The sequence below is a fragment of the Lagopus muta genome, chromosome 5, assembly GCF_023343835.1.
Source record: "Lagopus muta isolate bLagMut1 chromosome 5, bLagMut1 primary, whole genome shotgun sequence".
In the NCBI taxonomy this organism is placed as follows: Eukaryota; Metazoa; Chordata; class Aves; order Galliformes; family Phasianidae; genus Lagopus; species Lagopus muta.
The window spans coordinates 8,748,719-8,764,723 of NC_064437.1; the positions used below are offsets into that span (position 1 = coordinate 8,748,719).

The 16,005-nt window shown below is 40.4% G+C and overlaps 1 protein-coding gene across 7 annotated transcripts in view; it reads right to left on the reverse strand.

Annotated features, from left to right (window-relative positions):
* The window catches only part of MAST2 (microtubule associated serine/threonine kinase 2), a 163,788-nt gene that overhangs the window by 124,936 nt on the left and 22,847 nt on the right, over positions 1–16,005 (reverse strand). The window lies entirely within an intron of this gene.

Genomic DNA, 16,005 nt, shown 5'->3' on the forward strand with positions numbered 1-16,005 from the left:
AATATAAATACTGTATTTAAAAGCAGCCCAACTTCAGCCTCTGCAGGATTTCAGCAGGCACACGCAAGAAACCAAACTTCACCAAGAGCTGTGTTTACGAGGGGCTTTCAGCAAACGCACCAACAATGCGCCCGGAGCGGCGGCTGCCGAGCACGGCTCGATGAGACGCTGCTGCTCCCACAGTTGTGACAGCTGCAAACCAAAAACGTCTCCATAAAAGCACACAGGTTGCTGGTGCTTAACGGAGTAGATATTTACATGGAAATCTTTAGCTGATCTTCACGCTAAGTGACCGAGTCACATGAGCTAAACGCATCATTGTAAAGTCAGCTGAAAGCAGATACAACTCAATCCCATTCACCAGGCTTTCTCTGATCCTCTGCAGAGCCAGTGTGGTCTTTTATTGTGAGCAGCTAATAAATCCTCATCTCGCAGATACCTCCTTCCATCTGCCGATTTAAACAGGCGAATGCTGAATGAGGTCTGCCGAGCCTTTGTGAGCTCCCCAGCAGGGCAGGCAGCCACGCAGGGCTGAGCGGGAGCTCATTTGCATGGAGTATACTGTACGGGATAAAAAGCTGTGCTGCAAACAACTCGGTGAGCCACTTGCTTTTAAAGGCACAGGATCTGCTTTTGCAAATCCAAGTGGGAAGCGTGGTGCCAGACACAGAGCTCCGCATGCGAACTTGAGAACGTGGCATCAGGAAGAACAGCAGCGGGAAAATGCAGCTCAAGCCCCGAAGAAAAGAGGCTGAAACCTGAGGTGATCGGATTTCTCGACTCTGATAATATTTGTGAGGGATTTCAGTGTTACTTCCTGCATTCTGCCATCAAATAAGCTTCTTCAGAAAACTAATCCTATGACCATGACTGCACTTTGCAGAAATCAGCATCAAATAGATTCTGTTTTCACATAAAATCCCACAGAAATATTTTGGCACGCGCAGTCACATCCATTACATGCATTTTGCTGTTTACGTTTGTCTGTAATAAATTTTATGAGTATTTATGGTAGGCCATTAGATTAGCTGGATCATTGATTTTCCTTCTTGTCTGAGGCCACCTGCACTAAAGAAAATATACTGGGAGGGGAAATCAAGCAATCTGAACAATTACACGATACCTTTCACATGGTATTTTCTTCCCAAACCAACCATTAAATCAAACACTGTAAGGCTGGTAACACAATAGTGTATATTTATAGTTCCTTTATATACATATAACTATATCTAATACAAATAGGTTCCACTTATTTCTACAATAAAATTGGAAACATTCTGGCTAGCACATAAATATCTAATCCTTCCTGGATTATTTACCTTAATACTCAGGCACTGCCAATTCTCAGAATGTCTTCACAAGTGACTGATAATTGATTGAGGCTGGCACGGGTCTCAAAATACCATGAGAATCATCTGTTCTCTTCCAAGTTTCAGGCTTTCTTGAGGAGAATGCTTTCAAGTTGGCTGCCTGCCACACTTACCCAGCTCCTGCGGCAGGGATCCCAATCAGAACTGCTGTGAAGAAGCAGGCATGGTTTCTCCTCCAGCTTCTTCTCCCCTTCCTTTCCTCAGAGCAAACAATTCTGATTGTAAATGGCAGATCAAAAACCTCCACAAGAAAACCTTAAGTGTGGTGACTACCTTTTGCTTCCCTCCTCTTTAACTATTGACAGTCACCCCTTTTCCCCTCTTCTTCCTTCCACAAAAGGAAGAAAACCCACAAAAGCAATCAGGAAAAAGGGTGGGAGAGGAGATTCGGTGCCATCCTTTGACAATCATTTGAACATATTAAGAGATCTGCAGATGAGTTTCCAATCAAAGATGAAAATATACCTGCAGAAAAGATTTCACTAAGATAAGTATTACTAAAGGATATTAAAGAAACCGAAGTACATAAAAAAGAACTTTATCATTTATATAAGAAGTCATACAACAAATTTCTCCAACAGTTTCCAGATGCTGGCACAATTTATGAAGTGTCCAATATCATATCTGCTTATCAGAAGAGAGGACTCATGTAATCTTCCAACCCTTTAAGAATTAAAGTATCTACTTAGCATTCAACCTCACTCAAGGGAAAAAAAAATATATTAGCCTCCCTCTTTTTGGCAGTCTTTCTGAAGTTACTGGTGAATAATCTTTGACAAGCTCCTAACTCAATGCTTCCTTCCTCTATTGCACTAACTGAAATATGGGGAAGATTTTGCACCAAGGAGAGAAGATGAGGAGTAAAGGCAGTGAAGTACCAGGATCACCTGGACATCATTAACCAATTCCAGAGCTGATCTTCCTCACTTCCCACTGAAATCTTAAGTAGGGCACAACTGAAAAAAGACAACAAAAAGTCAATGTAGGACAATTTACATTCTTTGAGAAACTATAAGGCAGATGTACTTGTATTCCCCTGTTGTGCATCAGGAAGGAAAGGCAGAGCTGTGCCAAAGGCTTAATTCTCAGCACTTTTTCAACTAATGAAGAAAAAAAAAAGTGCCAAAAAAAAAGAAAACCAACATACACACAATTATTTTCTACCACAGTCTGAAATGGACATCATGTGACTTTCTGTATAAGCAGAAAATAAGTTTTTTTCCAGTGACCTTCTGTACAGAGCCCCAGATAAATAGTGTTTGGCTGCAGCATTCTCTGAAAAAAGCTATTCGCTCCTGACTCGAAGACATCAAAAAATGGAAAGAGCCTTGACCTTCCAGCAAACATGTTCCTGTAATGGCTAGCTCGATGAGTAGGCAAGGACAGCTTATCAACTTTCCAATACCAGGTGAATTAAATGAAGCCATCAGCCCTTTCCAAACAAACAAAAGGAAGTAATGCTTCACACAATAGCCACATTGTAGCATTTCTTGCCATAAAAAGCACAAAAAGTTCAGCAGCGGGGCTAAAAGCCTTCCGACAAAGTCATTGAAGAAATCGCCAAGAACTCTCAAAACAGAAAAATATGCTGAAGATAGAAAGCCACAAACAGCTACAAGTATCCTGGGAAAGGATTCTGCCTTAGCAGCTGATTGCAGGTGTCTGTTGGAGACAAGTTAATGCGCTAACCCAGTGTAACTGTTCCAGGCCACAGAAGCTGTGCGTGCCCCAGCCCTGGAGGCATTCAAGGCCAGGTTGGACGGGGCCCTTGGCAGCCTGGTCTGGTGGGCGGCAGCCCTGCCCACAGAAAGGGGGTTGGACCTGGATGATTTTTAAGGTACCCTCCAATCTGAGCCGTTCCATGATTCTACACTCTTACTCACATGGAAGGTGTTTAAGTGGTATCTAGTGAGAACTGCATCCTAAATGACAAACCCCACAAAGGAACTAGGGGTAGCAGAAAAGGGGTGAATTGAAAAATAGTTCTGAAATGGGGGTGATAGCTATGACAACTCACATAAGCATTGAACAGATCTTCATCTTACAGAACAAACTGAAAGTTTAGAACAGTTCCAATAACTATGTCTGAAGATGACCAAAGTTTTCCATCTGATAACTGCAGTATAATCAAAGAAACTGTTCTTTCAGTTTATTCTATAGCCCAAGGGTTTTTGAATAGCAGTGAAAGACAACTAAAGGCATACCAATTTCACAGGATAGTAATGACCACAGGAAGACGCTATGAAGTCGTTCTGATGTGCAATGAATCTTACAACAACTGAGAAGCTGTGGAGCTATTAACCTATTACTCACATTTTCTAATCACCAAAGAAACTACAAAGGAGGGAGATAATAACAGAGGAATCTGTATCTACTACATTAGCGTGTGTATATACACGTGCACTTCCAAGCTTCTATACAGATTTACACAACGCATTTTAGTAGCATCCACTCAATACTTGCAGAAAATGTTTCACCCAGCTTATTAAGAACTAAAATATGAAGAGCAATTTGTTTTGTTGTGACTTTGTAGCCCTTTCAGGTCACTGCATCCTGCTATCTTCTGAGGTCTGTACCACTGTATCAGAAAGGAAACCTGCAACTACTACAAAAGCAAAACCAGTCAATGCTCCCTTAGCAATCAGATCATTATACTGTGCACCAAAGCTTCATGTACTTCCTAGTTTAAATGAATTCAACAGCTGCACACCTTAAACTCACAACTCCCAAGTTCTAAAACCAGTGACAATTGACAGCTCACCCAGGTGACACATTCAGCCACTCGTGATATTCAATATTTGCTGCAGAAATCCTCTCAATACAACTTGGACCCTGTAACCTGGAGATGTGGTGTGGAGGAAGTCAACAGCACACAAGATGATCCAATGAAGAAGAACCATCCATTCATGGATCACTTGCCACACAAAGAGCAAAACCAGATCACAATAAGCATAGATTTTGGTTATCTATACAATGCTTTTTATTGTAGGCTTTTATCATCAAGAAAACTTTGGAAGAACAATTTCCCAATCTAGCACATTCAGATTAAAAATACACATTTTTCATGATTCAAAACTCTTCTTTTTCCTCAGTAAAAACTAAAAACAACCGGACACCAAGCAGTGGCAATCCTTAAAGACATAACATTTCCGCACACCACACACTGCCTGCTGTGAAAGATCACTTTCCAGAAGATTATCAGCTGTCAATTTCAATGGAATCTTTCCCTTAAATCTTTGGCGATGTCTGTCTGTGCAACCAAAATGAGCCAAAGGTTTGACTGCCAATATGAAGCTTAAGTATTCTGGGGTTTTTATTTATTTCATTTGATCAAGCTATGTTTATCTGGAGATTTATGAACGTATCCCTTTGAGACAAGCTGACAGGCTACCAAAACAAGGTTGGTTGATGAGGTAACTTTTAAAAAAAAAAAAAAAAAAAAAAAAAACTTGGCAGTCAACCAAAGGAAACTCGCCTGACAGCTTGTCTGAATTGCTCCTGGATTTCCTGCCTATTTACAAGAGGCAATTTGAGAAACTAAGACCTCTGGAGCAAAGCCCTGCATTAACAATGAATGGTAATAGGAAATCATTCTGAACCACAATAAACTCCGTTATGAGGCTTGGTTATAGGAAGAAGAAATGAAGGAAAAAACCCGCCTGAAACCCGCAAGGTTTACACCATCATCACGCTTTTACATGATTTCAGATCCTTAGGCTTGGACTCCCGTGCAGAACTGCCCCCTCCCCCACTCGATCCACCACGGAAGGCAGCACCACTCATCTGCCATACAAATGTAAATTTGCTGTCGACAAGGGTGGAGGAAATGGTTCACTCAGCTACAGCCCAACTGCTCTCATCCTGTACCATAGACGGTATATGCAGAAGAGACACAAGCTTCCAGACAGAAGGAAGATCCTTGGCTGAAGCCCCCTGGAAAGCTAACATCTTTGGAAAGGAATCTTCAACTAAACTTTAATATTTACATAAGATGTTATACTCACTATGTAAACGTTCTCGTTCTGGAGTTAAACTGGCATTAGAACAAAATGGAAACTAGCTGCTCTGATGTTACATTTCAAATACAGTTCCTATTTTAAAATGAAACATTGCACGATTGGTGGAGAAGTTATCACTGCAAATTTGAGCGTTAGGAAATGGAATTCCTGTTCAGTAAGTGCTCCAATGACACAGCCAACATCAGGGCTCCTTTACTAGATTCTATCACAGCCCTCATGCTTTACAGACATGGACTTTAACATCACCGATGAATACCTGATGATGTGAAAGAACCAAAGCTCAAGGACCCAACACCAATTCTTGTCCCATTTTGCCAGTAAAAGCTATTCACATTTACTGAAAAGTTCATAGAAACAACAAAACTGGGAGTTTCAAGAATCTCATAGAAAAGACACTGTGAAGCCAGACACAGAAACTGGTTCTACAAAAGCTACAAAATATGGATGGATTGCCCATCGAATGCAAGGTATATGAAAGCAACCTCTTTCCATAAAAGCAGCAGGTAAAAGCAGTATGAAACGTCTGGATTTCATATTAAACAGAAAAACACATCAATCACATTTCCTGCAAATTATAATTACATCTTACTACAAATTCAATTCATGCACAGTCATTTCCATGCCATTACAACACGGCCATGTCCAGCAACATCCACTGGATAAGAACAGATGTGCTTGGTTACGTATTTACAGCACGTGCCATTTAGAGAGTTCAGACCTGTGGCCAAATTACTCAGACAACACTGAACTTCAAAGTTGAAATCTTTCTGGGGAAGAAAAAAAAAAAAGAAAATAAATCTAAGCTCCCCAGTATGAAGTTAAAATACAATATTCATTTGTCATTTGAATTGTCATCTTGGCTTTTGTCTCAAGAACTGACAGGAAATATCAATGTGTTAATTGAAACAAGCACTATGCAATCCCCAGGACATCTTTAGCATATGTTTCCTTATAATAACTGAAGAGCTTTCTTGAATTTTCCAACTAGAACCTAAGGTTTCCATTTTCAAGCTAAAAATGCAAACAAAAATGTTGCACATTTACACAAATATGTATTTTCTCAGCAGTATCTTCCCACTAGACAATACTGTATCTGTTTTGTGATCCCAAAAAAGAAAGTGGAAGCATGGCAACAGTTGCATAAAAGCACTGAAAAAACCTTTAAAGCTGTATTTCTCTTCACAATTCAAGAGGCTAGAAAATAAATCAAATTAGAAACCTAGCTCCATGATGGAACATTCTTAAAGATGAAGGAGAATGAGCTAGTGGATGTAACAAGGCAAAGCTCAATACTCAAAGCTATCATAATTTAAAATTAGACATAATTATCCTTAACAAAACCAGGCACTGTGGAAAGGGGCTTTGGAACAGCTGCTCCTCTTCAATTTAAATGCTCATTTGTTTTACATTGACCTAGAAATCAGTATCCTCCTAACCAAAAGCCAATTAGATAACAGTCTCTCTTTCAAGCTTGTAGAATACTTTTTTCTTTTTTTTTCTTTTTTTAATGCCTTAAGTCCTGAAAAGCAAAGAAATCAAATGCAGATGATGCCAAAAGCGTGCTTTGCACTCACAGCCAAATCTGAGGGTTCCTCTTCTCCCTGCTTTCTGGATTTACAGCCCAGGGAAGCCCCTTGTCACTTCCCTGCACAAACCTTTCAGTGCAGCTCAGGGTGGGGCAACCACAGAACGCTGCAAAAAAAGGCACATGGAAAGATCTTCCATTAGCTGCATCAGCTTTCCGGCATTCCCTCTAGCAAACTGAGGGCAAGCATTACAAGAAGTGTTTACAAAGCTGTCCTTCCAACACTGCCCAAAGTCAGGTCACTAACATCAATGTTTTTAGAGACAGAAGGATATAAAATTCTTTCAATACTTCAATACTTACGAGTTGCTTCTCAAGCAGCAGAATTAAGAACACCAGGTTTCCTGCAGGCTCCATTTTGTTTTTTGTTACCTTGCTTCCTCCCATGCCCTGTCAGATGCAAGGTCAGCTCTCCAACTTCACCTGCACGCTCTGGGGCAGCACATCCCCAGCTGACCGCAGGGCCGCGCGCTCTGTGACATTTGCGTCAGCCAGCGCTGTCAAACCTCAACAAGCAGAACCACAAAACTCAGAGAGAACGCACGGAGGTGGCTCCTGCTCTGCTCCAACTCTTATGAAATTGCAATCGCAATTATTTTTGACATTTCTTCCCCTCCTTAAGCCTGGCTAAAAACAGCCAGCAGCTTGCAAGTTACCAGGAAAGAAAGAACAATTGCTTAAACTTTGGTTTCCACTGCTCAATGTTTCTTGCAGCCGTGACCACGCGCACCGCTGGCTTCAGGGAAATTTGTAAGCAATGCCAAAGCGTGCCATGTGCACCCACAGAGCTGTTCCAGCTCTAATGAGACAAAATGATGGTGAGAGGCAGTTTGATTACAACCAAATACAAAGCCATAACACTGCCTGGTCTTGTGAGTCTTGGCATCATCACTAGAGGAAATTCTTTCTGTGAAAGTGGAGTCCTTTTCATACACATCAACAAAAGCAGCTTCTCAGAAAGCTGGTAACATACTGAGTCTGACAGGATACAGGACAAAGTTACGATAGCAAAAAAATAAATTAAAAAACAGAATTCAATTCTACCAAAACATTAGGTCTTCACAGAAGAAAACAGGCCATCACCAATGGCAATCCACAGTGATATGCTGAAAAATCATCCGCTAAGGCAAAAGGCTTAATATTGAAAGGAATCTTCTGGAGTTGCCAACATCGCCAAGTAAAAAAACACTATATTGGCAGAATGATCTCATATCAAATGCAAATCTTCACAGCCACGTGGAATCGAGGGAGACACTTTCCAAAAGAGGCAATGAAGCTGAAGAAGCCTCGTTCTCTTAAGGTTTCCATCTGAAGTCAATGAAGTATAACACAACTGAACAGAAGCTAAGACGGAAGGATGCAACAACAGCATGGTTCTAAATAAACCACAAAGCTCTCTGACATCAGCATCAATCTATTGTAGAAGTCTGCTCTGTTTTGTGCCAGCAGGAGAAGCCTCACTCCTGAATTCCCCACACTAGCAGCCCACTTTCCTTCTTAGTACCACCTGTAACACTCCTGCAACAAGCAGCACAAGGGAAATGTCTAAAAAAAGCACATTCCTGCCCTGCCAAGCAAGAGTTAAGCAGAAAGCAGATTATCCAGGAGGTTTCAGCAAAGCCCATATGATGTCAATCCCAGGCAAAATAATTATTTTAATCCCGTATCAACATTTCCAATTAAAGCACAAAAGTAGAAGTAACATCAGTTGTTGAGGTTGTTATGGAAAATAAGGTTCCAAATACATCACTGCAATTTCTGAGAAGAGTTCTTAGGTGCTTTTGGATGGTGTCTGTGTGTGTTAAAATACTGCCTCTGCTGCTGCCAACTCCATTAAAAAAAAAAATCTCTGTGAAACAGCAAAACTGTCTGATTAAGAACCAGTCATTCCATTGGATTTTAAAAAGTAGCTGTCAGAAGATGAATCACTACTGAATAGGACCATTTTGTGTCAAGAGAACAGTCATGCATATAAGATTATTCAGCATTTTAATTGATGACCTAGAAATAAATATAAAACCACTGATGACAAACTTACTGTAAGAGCAAAATATAAACTGTGAGATCAGCACTGTCAGGGCTATGTGAATGACTGTAAGGCTGCTCTATTCACATTTTGTTTACCACAACCCAGTGGTTACACTGCTAAGAACTGGGAGTCAGGCAACTGCAGCACAAACAGCCACACGGCCGATTCCACAGATCTCTTCTGGATCTCCTTTTCTGCTTTTGGAAATACCAGTACTGCCTTTGCCAGTTTTCAGTTCTTGTCTACTGAAATTATGTTAAACAATAGGTTACACAGCACAATTAGTAGTTCGCATTTCACTCCTGAATTGTTTTTAAAGCTGTGTCAACCTCCTTTATCCTGTTTGTAAGCACTTTCCCTTTAACCATTCTTAACTCTCATTTGCAGGTGGGAAGGAGGAACTCAGCACTTCTGTGTCTCTAACAGGAGATCCTTAACTCGGTTCCCTGGGGACTATAGAGATGCAGGCCTCTGCTGAGGTTCCTTGCCCCCCAACAATGCTTTTTCATCCTAAACCAGGTTGCTTACTCGAATTTGAACGAAACCTCAGTGTGGTCTTTTTTTGTGTGCGTTTTTAATTTGCTTATATGCAGGAAGAGCTTATATTTTAGCTGCTACTAAAAGCTGGCTTTTTGACTTACATTTTGAGCTAGAACTGAGCACAGCTAAGACTGAAAGCAATGTTGCCAGTGTCTCAAAGTCTACGTATAAGTAACTGAAAACTCCCACTAATTTCATTCTACAGAGGCTGAGCTTCCTCAACACACTGCAGTCAGCATCACTTCCCCTGGTCCCCAGTGGGTAACACAGACCCCAGGTTACTGCTACTTAATTGGATCCAGCTGAGGTCAGAGGGCTCCCTAAAAATGCTGCAGCACACAGCTACAATCTCATATTTTTTTTCTTTCTGAAGACAAAATGCTAGAACACAAGAACTAGCTGTAAACGAGACAGCCAGAATTAGGTCAGAATTCAAGCATTTTATATGATTGAAGTAATTATCTGAAAAACATAGCAAACAAATTAGTTATACCTGTGGCTGGTGGATAATATTATATACTTCTCACTACGTTGGACTGAGGGATTCAGCAGAAAATGCCAGCTTCTAACAAAAAGGGTGAGCTCAATTATGCAGCTTGGATGAAATGGAGTTTAATAGAACTTCATCCATTTTAGTTAGCACAAAATGGAGTTTAACCAACCTTTCACTACGTGCTCCAGAATGTGAAATTGCAACCACCTACTTTTAAACCTCAGGAACCTGCTAGGGAAGTTTCCTGATGTGCAAAGAAAAGCAAAGCTAAAAAAATTACTTAAGGTTGCCTACAGCCATTCTCAGATGGAGATTCCATATAACACAAGCAAAGCCTGACATACAAGACTCACTGATAGTAGGACTAAAAAGGAAATCAGAGAGCAGATAGAAGGGTGTGCATCATTAATGCAGTGGTTAATTAAAGAAGACAGGCACCACAATACTTCACTACAAGTTGTAGTAATTTTAAGAGAAAGCCAGGAACGAGAGCAGTTTCACTTTTAGGTAAAACCGACCAGAGGAACTCAGCAGCCAGAACGATTACAGAAATCCACAACCTCATTGTGGAGCTGATTTTAATGCCCAAATACCCTTCCAATTAAGTAGGCTTTAATCTATTCTTGACACTTTATGGGGGAAGCTGGTACACAGATCTGACAATAACCCACATGGAACAAGATCCTTCAATCTTCTCAGTGCCTCATGTACACAAAGTTCTGCTGCCATTTTCTTTTTAAAACTAACCCAAATGTAACTGGTTGCCAGATAATCTTTAGCACAAAAGAAGAGAAACATTCTATTACATTTGCTAGACTGTCTTCCTGGAATGAAGCTGGTGTTTAAATGACCAATGCTTTGCTTGTAAATGTTACCTGATATTTCTACACACTCACATCAGCCATGAGATCTGATTTTCCTCCTATTCTATGTCTGGCGTAAGTCAAATATTTCTCAGTCTGCAACAACTTCAGCACAGTATGTAAACTGCATCAAGAAAATAAATATGTCAGCAGACAAATCATCCACTAGAAAATAAGATGTCATTGGAAAGTACATCATTTTAAACAGCTTCCTGTTCAAACAGGATTGATGCTGATGCCTAATCAATATGATCTGACAATGCTGGCATGGTACTTTTCCTCTCTGTTCAGATGCACCTGAACTGATACACACTCATATAAACTGTTTCTTTTAAGAACATTCAGTTTATTCTGCTAAACTTCTTTATTTCATTAGCCTGCTTTGTTCTAATTAGATACATCACTTCTAAAGGAAATCTTAGATATGTTTTCAACTCAGAACACTATTTTTACTTGATTTTGAAAGCCACATGTTTTGAGTGAATTAAAACAACAAAATTGCCCTAAAACAACCAGTTATGTAATTTTATATTGCAAACTGTCATTTGAGCAGAATCAAAGAGCTTATGGGTCGAAAGCTCATGATTCAGAACACTGTTCATTTATAGCGAGGAGATACTACAGAAATAGACGTTGCATGAGACCCACTTACTGTGGGATAAAAAAAGCTAGATGCAAATTTTAAGCAAAAACTGTGATACAAGATGCAACACTATAGCTTTTACCTGAACATTTCCAGATTAGTTGATGACAGCACAAAGAAGCTAGAGTGAAAAAGCACTAAGGAGGTCACAGCAGAAGCAAACTGGTGCACAAAGCACTTTGAATTCACAGCTCTTCTAGTTACTCTTGCATGGAGAGAATGGATTTTCACTGTGGGGAGTTTTGTTCCTGCTCTCTGGAGACAGGGGAAGGAATGGGAAAAACAAAACCAAGAGCTTTTAGAAGAACACAGTAGGAGCACGAGAACTAAAGGACCTCAGCACAGGCAGGAGTCCTACATGGGTTCTAGCTCACACCACACACAGCACAGTATGCAGAGCTGCAAACTGGCAGCCAAGGCCGACAGCACTGATGAAATGAGAGCAGATCGCCTGACCTTTGTCTTCAACCTTTGGATTCTTGACACAATACTAAACACACCATACACTTTCCTTGGCAATGCTCCTCATGTAAATTAGTTCTATTATCAATATTTGGAAGAGCCAAGATGCGAATTGTCCAGAAGCACCTCCACAGTTAGCTGTCTGTAACAAACAGGTAACGATGCCTCTTCTAAAAGGCAATGTGGAACCTATGGTGTGTGCTACAACCAGATCTGTGCAAACAAATCCTCCAGCACTGCTCTTTGTTACAGGGACCCAAATACCTCTACTTTTGAGCTGAACCCACCTTAGGCTTCAAGTTGCACATTTTATTTAAAATCCAAGGCAGAGAATTTTAATTTCAAGCTTCACACAATGATTCATTTTCATGGACAAATTGTGCAACTCTGCAACAAGAGTTCATCATCTGACTACTTTTTACTGCTGCTGTACCACATTAGCACATTAAAATAATGAAGTTCAAACATTCATATCTTCAACTGGGGCTCTGTGGCTTCAAGCAGCTGAAGAACAAATGCTGCCATTAACCCAGACCTTACCCCTCCAACAGGCACCAACTATATTAACAATGTTACTCAATCATGAGGTCATTGTGAGAACGAGCGAGTCTCAGCGGATTCCATTACAAAGCAAAATTGGGGGATTTTAAGAGGATATTATTTAAGATACAAAATTAAAATCTCTCATTAAGTTATCCCCACAGCTCATTTAATTTACTGGGCTCAAGAATTTTTTAAAGGTTATTTTAGGTTAATTACATTTTACATTCCTTTATGACAGATCTGGAACTCAGTACTTTTTCAACCCTCTGTTATAAACATTTTCCCCTTGCCAGTAACTTAAAGTAACTTAAAGTAACTCTGGCACACACTGTTGCATACCAGCAATACCATCTCAACACGACACCATTTTACATTCATGATGTACACAGAATCTCTTTTTATTTTTACCCCCAATGGAAACTTGGTCTCTGCAATAAATAACAAAAGCAAGAAGCACCTCTATCAGTCATTCCACATTATTTGCTGGTCAGGCAGCTCAGGTAGACTGCTTTGTTTCAGACAAAGTGTCAGCCAGCAAAGGGAAGAGCTACAGGTCCTGCCTTCAAATCAAGCTTGCTAGCGTGACAGCTTTCTGCCTGCATGCACATCTCACACAGAAGGACTTTGCAGTTCCCACCTTTGAAGAGTTGAGGCCCACAGAAATGCCCGGATTGGCAACAGCAGTAGAAGACCTGAAAAAGACCAAGGTGTTTCCTGCTTTCAACGACTGATTTCTGAATCTAAGCAATAACTGTAACAGAATCAGAAATGAGTGATGCAGGTACACTACACAGAAAGCCCTGTCCGTTTGAGTTCTCCAAGCATTATTAACCTGAGCTTCATAGGAAGTCTGTGAGCTACAATTTATTCCCAGCGTTACTGACGACCAAATGATTTAAGCTCCCTGTATCCTAGGTTATCAAAGGTCAGGTATCAGAACAGTTGCATAAGTCTCAGACTTTGGTGCTCTGCTTCAGTTGCAAGGCCAAACCAACCTCTGCCAAGAGATATCACCTCTTCCCCTCCAGGAATTACAAGGCAGACAGGGCTGCAGATCAGCTCTTGGGCAAGATTCTGAGCTACAGCTGGGCAGAGGTGAGGCAGAGAAACAACCACACTCCATGCTCCTCAAAGCAGTCAGATGAGCCCTCACTGTGCTTCTGGAGCTGGAACTGTTTGCTTGGGACAGCACTGCACGCCTTGGAGAAACTAAAATAAGACACTGGAGCAAAACACGCTGAACAAAAAAGTGGCAGCCAAACACAGCAGAGTATGCTCCTTTTTACAGCATTTCCAAAGCTTTTTTTGTTGTTTTTTGTTTGTTTGTTTGTTTTTGTTTTTGTTTTTTAAGTCAAGGACTGAGGGGGCATTTATCAACATCTTCAAGCTCAAAACCATTTGCACTACTGGAACGAAGCACTTTGAAACTCAGACAACCAAACTATTGCATGCTTGAAGACAGACCCTCCTATCCCCTACCACACCCTAGGAAACAGTTACCAGATAGAAAAGGTAGTTATATTAAAACACTAAATGCAGACAGCTCACTCACGCTCTTTCCATAGCAGTATCTACTTAAAACAAACAAACAAAAAATCACCAAAATACATGAAGCTACTTCAGAATATTTTAAATTTAAGAAGAGATTCTTGCTGCTTGCACTGCTATGTTCTTGCGTAAAGGTCAGAAAGAATCACGTAACACTTCTGGAACAAGGCACCATTCCAGTGACAAGTATATTCAAAATGGTCTGAATTACTCCCTGTATTTTGTCTCAAGCCCCCCAGAGCTCTGCAAACAACAAAGCTCATTTTCCACACACGCTACAGCAGTTTCTCACTTCACACCTACAATAGCGCTGCTGTCAGGAGCAGAACTGGCTGCGTGTGCCAAAAATCAATTCACCATATTCATAGACAAAAAGTAACACACAGCATCTGAAGATAATGAGAACTGCAATCATTCAAACTGACAGTCCAGTGCCTAACAATTATCACAAGGCAAGTTTTATGAATTCATAGTTTCCTATGATGCCAAGCCTCAGGTTACACAGAAGAGCGTTCAAATTTTTCTTCTGAGTATGAAGATCTCCTTTGAGCCAATGAGTTCACTCCAAAATGAAATTCACTTAACAGAAAGGAGTAAAAAATAAAAAAAGCTGACCTGAAAAGACTGAAGTTTGTTCACAGTGAGATGTGTGCACTGTACATTAAGTATAACTTTGGGTCAGAATTTATCGCAATTATTTGCTGTTTTTCACTCAGATGCACATGAGTTCTTTAGAATGACATTTACTGGTGAAAAACCTGTAAGGATTATCAGTTCTGAATGCCACTGTGAAGCACACGTTCCTGAATTGGTCATGAAAATATGCAGAATTATAGCAGATACGCACTTCAGTTTTCCCACCAGGGCTGCCTTAAAGCTGTGACAAAGATAAATCTCCACAAGCATTCTAAGCGCTGCCCAGTGCTCTGAATTCTTAAGTATGTTCAAAAAAGCTCTTCTGCAATTTGCTCGTAGTATTGTCTGCTCCTCTGCAAAGTCCTCACTCTTCACTGCTCTGCATTGTCAGATTCAAGTTTCTTGTCCTCGCTCTGAGTCTTACCATTCAGTTCATCACAACACGTTCAACCCCTCCCTAGCTGGAACTTCCTCCCCACTTCTCCCTCAAATCCAGTTCCTTCAAACCAAGAAACAAGCTTAGACATCGCTTTAGTTCCTCAAGCAACACTTACATTCTATCTCACCTCCTCACAGCCACATCTGCCAACGTTTACAAAACTTACCCTCTCTCAATTACTCATCAGAGACTTCATAGTGTAAGCAAATGCAAATTTTTCATTAGTATCCATAAACTTAGTCTTAACATGACCTTAATTTGGAAACCCACTTACTTCCAATCTCACATTTTTACATTTTCTCCCTCAACTACTATTTTGAAATGCAATTCCCATGAATTCACAAAGTAAAAAAAATATCCATGCGTTCATATAACCATGGGTTTCTGCTATCTTCCACTTTGTCAACAATATGAAACTTAAATCCCACTTCTGCGATCAAGTGTTGAAAGTTCTTTACTCCTTAGATCAAGTACGCAGTCTTCATGAGCTGTAAACATGAATGAGCATTTTTCATTCAGTTTCTCAAATGTGTTCTGCAATTTTCTTTCGAAACAGTATAAAAAGATGGAACTTCACATCACATTGCACTTTGCCGGGATTTATCAGTTGCTAGCCTTTACAGTGATATTACAGCAACAGGAGCTACAGTACACTGGAAAACAGCTACTGCACTTCTTTAGATAACAATGATGTCATTTTGTGCTGAAATTGCAGCTCACTGGGATGAGATGGAACCTCCAGCACTTCAGCACCACCTAGCAGTTCACACGCCAAAACACAGCCTGGCAATGCAGATTCTGACCCAAAAAATACACAAAAAACAATGACTTATGT